Source organism: Musca autumnalis, unplaced genomic scaffold, assembly GCF_047663935.1.
Source record: "Musca autumnalis isolate F117 unplaced genomic scaffold, ASM4766393v1 scaffold_3, whole genome shotgun sequence".
Taxonomy (NCBI): Eukaryota; Metazoa; Arthropoda; class Insecta; order Diptera; family Muscidae; genus Musca; species Musca autumnalis.
In genome coordinates this window covers 45,642,581-45,648,481 of record NW_027411866.1, presented here as the reverse complement: position 1 = coordinate 45,648,481, position 5,901 = coordinate 45,642,581, and positions in this window count along the sequence as shown.

Below are 5,901 nucleotides of genomic sequence, written 5' to 3'. Positions count from 1 at the left end.
ACACACTTCAACCCGCAGGGTGCCTACAATATGAAATTATTCAATTAGTTTTGTAAATGAATGTTTTCAGAAAAATGTGTATTAATCTAAGTAAAAGGGATATGGGATTGCGAAATGGCATCCATATAGGCAGTACGGTTTTAAACAACATTAGATATGCTGATGACACAACTCTAATGGCACATAACATATCCCAACTTCAGAACCTTGTGGATACACTCTCAACTTGCAGTGAAAAATATGGCTTAAAAATTAATATCCAGAAGACAAAATTTATGATTATAAGCAAAAAAGAAGAACACAATAACGCTATATTAAAAATACACAATTCAAACATACAGAGAGTTAAGACTTTTAAATATCTTGGAGCTACAATTACCGAACAATGGGACTCCTCGAAGGAAATAAGATGCCGAATAGAGTTGGCGAGAGATGCATTTCTGAAATACAAGCGAGTTTTTACCAGCCATGACGTCAATCTTGAAACGAAGACTCGATTTGTCAAAGCATATGTGTGGTCAGTCCTACTGTACGCAATGGAGGTGTGGACAGTGAAATCTGCCGATATTAAAAAGTTAGAAGCCTTTGAAATATGGATATACCGGCGAATATTAAAAATTCCCTGGACTGCTCATGTTTCAAATGCTGAAGTATTGAGGAAAATGCATTGCGAAAGAGAACTCATCACAGCCATAAAGAGAAGAAAAACTGCTTATATGGGACATATTATGAGGAATCAAAAATATAAATTATTACAAAATATAACCCGCATAAAAATTGAAGGAAACCCCATTAGAGGAAGAAAAGAGTTAACATGGATTGATAACATCACGGAATGGACTGGTATTCGAGATGTCACAAATCTATTAAGCATGGCGAGAGACAGAGAGGGATTTGCAGATTTGATAAATAATGTATGAAAACAAATAATGTAGATATGATAATTGTAATTAAATTGTATTGGTCGCTAATATTCGGAAAACGAATGTGCAAATAAAGAAGAAGAAAAAGGGATCTGAAAGGCTGAATCATTTTGAGTTTTGATTTCTGCTTGAGTATTTAATTTATTTAAGTCGTATAAAGAGGCAACAGGAAATACAAATTTACTTTCTGTCCATAATTTGTTGCCAATTGCACAAAACAATTTTGTTAAAATAAAACAGAAATGAACATTCTTGTTTATTAAATGCCTTTCTTGTTTATTATATGTTCAACAAAAGGGATTGTATACCCAAATATGCAGAAAAGCTAACAACTTTACAAAGGTATGGTCAAGGCATATTTATAGGAGGTAGTTGCATGAATTACTGCAACTAACAATTTACTCGCTTAAAGACAAGCTTTTTATGCATTTAATAAGCTCACCATATCGTATGAAGATCGGTCAAGTCGTTTTCAAGCTACCGTTGGTACCGCATCAAAAATACCATTTCGAGAAAAACGCGTTTTAAGTTTCTCACAATAAATTGTTTCATTCCAATGCTTATATCTCAATGAAATGTTTGCGGCGTACGCTACACTGCCTGTACTTTGAAATAGGCCATTCCATTTCTTCGATTTTTTTAAATTGATAAGTAGAGGTAAACCCTTAAGACAAATTCTTTAATAAAACAACAAAACAAATGTTAATAAATGCAACGTGTTATTTTGTTGGCAAAATAACACATTTTGACAACTGGTATACACCAATTTTTATAACCTATAATTACACTATATTCCGAATGATTTGAGATAGAGGGCTGAAATTTACACATATGTGTATTTGCTTGAACTTAGATCATGTTCGAAGATGAGTTACATCAGTCCACGTTTTAGTATAGCCCCAATATAACGGTACGGCCTGATTTCCCGTATTTTGACAATTTACCCTACATTTTCAGACCGAATTAGCTATAATTTGATGTAGGAACTTTTCCACCAAAAGTGATGAACACGTTTTGTTATCTTCTTCTTCTTTTCCGTTTAACTCCTTGAGGAGCATAGGGCCTCTACAAACAACCTCCAGGATGTTCTGTCATTTGCTAGTGCTTTTATTTCGCTCCATGATTTTCCGGTGCTTTCTAACTCCATCATAAGACTTCTTTTCCAGGAGTTTTTAGGTCTTCCTTTTTTCAGCTACCTTGGGGATTTCAATCTAGGGCTTGCCGGCATAGTTCTTCGATATTTTTCCTCAACGTGTGCCCTATCCACTTCCATTTTCTCCTTTGTATGATGGTTGTTAATGGATCGATACTGCACCTTTGGTAGAGATCGGAATTGGTTATGACATTTGGCCACCAAATTTTTAATACGTATCGAAGACATCGATGTGTAAATGACTGTAGCTTGTTGTCAACCAGGTTTCACATCCGTAAAGCATGACTGATAGAATGTTCGACTTGAATATAGTTATTTTGGTATTCGTGAATATAACTGAGGAGTTGCAGATACATGGTAATTGAATGAAAGCTCCGTTAGCTTTGCCAATTCTACTTGCTCCGCCTTCGATTGCAATTATACTTCCGAGATAACAGAATTTTTCCACGAATTCAATCGGTTAGTCTCCAATAAAAAAGGGGTTGGGTTTATGGATTTCGTGTTTATTGCTTTTGTTTTACTTATATTGATCTTAAGTCCTGCTTTAGCTGACTCTGATACTAAGTCATTAAATTTTGACTGCATATCGCTGTGTTTTGTGGACAAAAGACATATGTCATCTGCATCGTCCAGGTCCTCTATTTTCTCCGTTAAAACCCACTGAATTCCTCGATTTTTATGATTAATTGTGTCAGTAAGGACTTTGTCGATGACCAGAAGGAATAAAATGGGTGAAAGTAAGCAGCCTTGTCTTACACCCGACATAGGAGTGAACGGTTCAGAGAGGCGACCATTGTGTAGAACTCTGCATTTAAAGTCTTCGTATTGCGCTTTTATGAGATTGGTAAATTTCTTGGGGATGGCAAGCGAGTTAAGAATACTCCAAATTTTTTGACGGTAAACACGGTCGAAAGCAGTAGTATAATCAATGAAGGCTAGATATATGTGGGTTTGCCATTCTTTTGTCTGCTCCATTATGATTCGGAGTGTATTTATGTGATCAACGCATGATTTATTTGCTCGAAATCCTGCCTGCTGCTTACGAAGTTAAGATTCAATTGTTGCGCTTATCCTGTTTAAAAGGATTTGTGTCAGAATTTTTGATGGTATTGATAGCAGTGATATTCCCCTGTAGTTCTTATACTGAGAAAGATCTCCTTTTTTTGGGATTTTTATTATTATTCCTTCTAGCCAGTCTTCTGGTAGTTTTTCTTCTTCTCAGATTTTTTTTTATGAGTGAGTGGAATATTTTTGCCATTTTGTCGGAACAGCATTTTAATATTTCTGGAGGTATGCGATCGTAACCTGGTGATTTATTATTTTTTAGTTTCCTAATAGCATTTTCAATGTCAAGGACATCGAGACAACTGTTGTTTATATCGAGGGGTGGTGGCGCTATAATTTCTGTTGAGTCGAGAATAGAAGAGGTATTGGGATAGTTGTTCAGAGTTTCCATGAAGTGGTCTCGCCATCTTATTAGTTGATCGTCGGTATTCGAAATGAGAGTTCCATCTTTAGTCTTAATTGGCCGATCTGATGAAATATCCTTTCCAATAAGCTTCTTAGTAAGTTAATAAACGGTTTTAGTGTAATTTTTACTAGCAGCGTCGTTAGCTAGAGTGGCAAGTTCGTCTATGAATAACCTTTTGTCCTTTACGCACTTCTTTGTTCGAGCATGGCTCATCATTTTTTAGTTTCTTTAGATTTATCCTTTCTTCAATTAGGTTCCACGTAGTAATAAATATCCATTCTCGTTTTTCTTTTGGATATTGTCCTATTTTTTCTTTGCATATGCACAGAATTTTCTCTTTTATATGTTTCCACATCTCTTCGATTCCGTCGGTTTCCGGATATTGATCCTCCGAAAATTTAATTATTTCATTTGTTACAGTTTGTTTATGATGAGGCTCAGAGAGTTTAGCCACGTCGAATTTTTTAGATGGACATGTTTGGTGGATTTTCTTGCAGGCATTCACTTTCATTTGTAGTACGGCTAGTACGAGGTGATGATCGGATCCAATATCTGCACTTCGTTTGACTCGAACATCGCATATATTGTGTTTCCATTTGCGACTCATACAGAAATGATCTATTTGGTTTTCTGTTTTGCCATCGGGAGAGACCTATGTGGCTTTATGGCTACGTTTGTGTTTGAATAGGGTTCTACCAATAATTATATCGTGGCGACTACATGTTTCTAACAGAAGTTCACCATTTTCATTCTTCTTTCCGAGTCCGTGGCTTCCTATAACATGTTCAAATCCCGTATAATCCTTTCAAACTTTAGCATTTAGATCGCCCATGCAAATCAGTATATCACCTTTTGGAGTTTCCGATAGAGTACGGTCCAATTCGCTATAGAATTTCGTTTTACTGTCGATTGTGGATGTTTCTGAACAATCGTAATATTTCTAATCTTGGAATGGAAACGAGCAAACATTATACGGTGATTGATGGGACGCCAATTTATTAGAGAGGCGGTTGCCGAACGGCTAAGTAGGATTGCCACTCCATCGCAGTGGAAATAATTCTCTTCAAGACCAGAATATAAAAGTTTCTCTCCTGATTGAGTTGTGAACAGCCATTCCACCGGCATTCGCTTATGCCCAATATACCTATCCCCAGTTTTCTTCGTTCTTTACATAGTTGTTTTGTTATAGCCCGCATATAACGGTACCGCCCGATTTCAGGTATTTTGACTGTTTTAGTCACATTTTCTGGCCAGAATAGTTATAATTTGGCATTTAGGGTTCCTAGAAAAAATAATTTTTTTTTGGCCCCTGAAAATATCCTCGAACTTTACATGTTTTTCTATAGAAAATCTCAATTCGATTTGTGTCGTTTCACTTTGAGTCGTATTTTTTTGTACGTATCAACGACGCAAAGCGAAGTCCTGGTGTATAGGAAAAACATTATTGACACATTTAAAAAAAAATTAAAAAAAATAGTAATTATTTAAATCCCACTACCATATCGGAATTAAAATTTCTGCAATTAATCGTAGTTTAAGCGAAAATCGAAGACAAATCGTTACCAAATTTCCCCTGGGGAACACGAAAATGCCAAATTACAGAAAATCTAAAACAACTTCACATCTTTGTGTTTATTTCAGCTTGAGTCCATATTTTGTTGTAATTCAATTGTTTGAATAACAACAAAATATTTTGAAGTGGATATGAAATTGATTAGTTGCAAGCGAAGGGTAGGGAATACTATAGTTTCAGTTGTCACCAAACAACTTCATCAGTTCCCTTTTTCGCCGACTCTGTATCGATAAACAGATCAATAAAGCCATCTAGCAAATTAAACAAAATGAGAAATTTGCTGTATGGCCCTAAAGCTGTTTACCCTACAATTTGAGTCGAACTAAGGAATTTCATATCCACCACTGTTTTTATGTCGTCTTTGCTTCGCAAAGAATACGAACATAGGAATGTTGCTTCAATAAGCGGGGGTAAAAACAACAAGAAAGTTGTTTTTGCATTACGCATTGGTCAACGAGGCCGTGCTGATGCCTATTATTGTTGTTGGCGTTTTTTATTGTTGGACTGCATATAAAAATCCTAATATATAAATCCTGAATGAAGAAGTTCGGTTGCACATGTTTTGAGCGACACTGTATGTATGTATAACTGTGTGAAAGGAACATCTGGTCACATTATTACTATATTCATTAACTGTAATTATTACGGCAATTACCATAGCATCAAAAATGATACACAGCATACGTTTTGTTCTGCTTCTACTTGCTGCTTTCCTTATTCTTCTCAAAAAGTTGTTCTTATTAGGAGAATTGTTAAACTAAAGTTTTAGTTACATTGTACA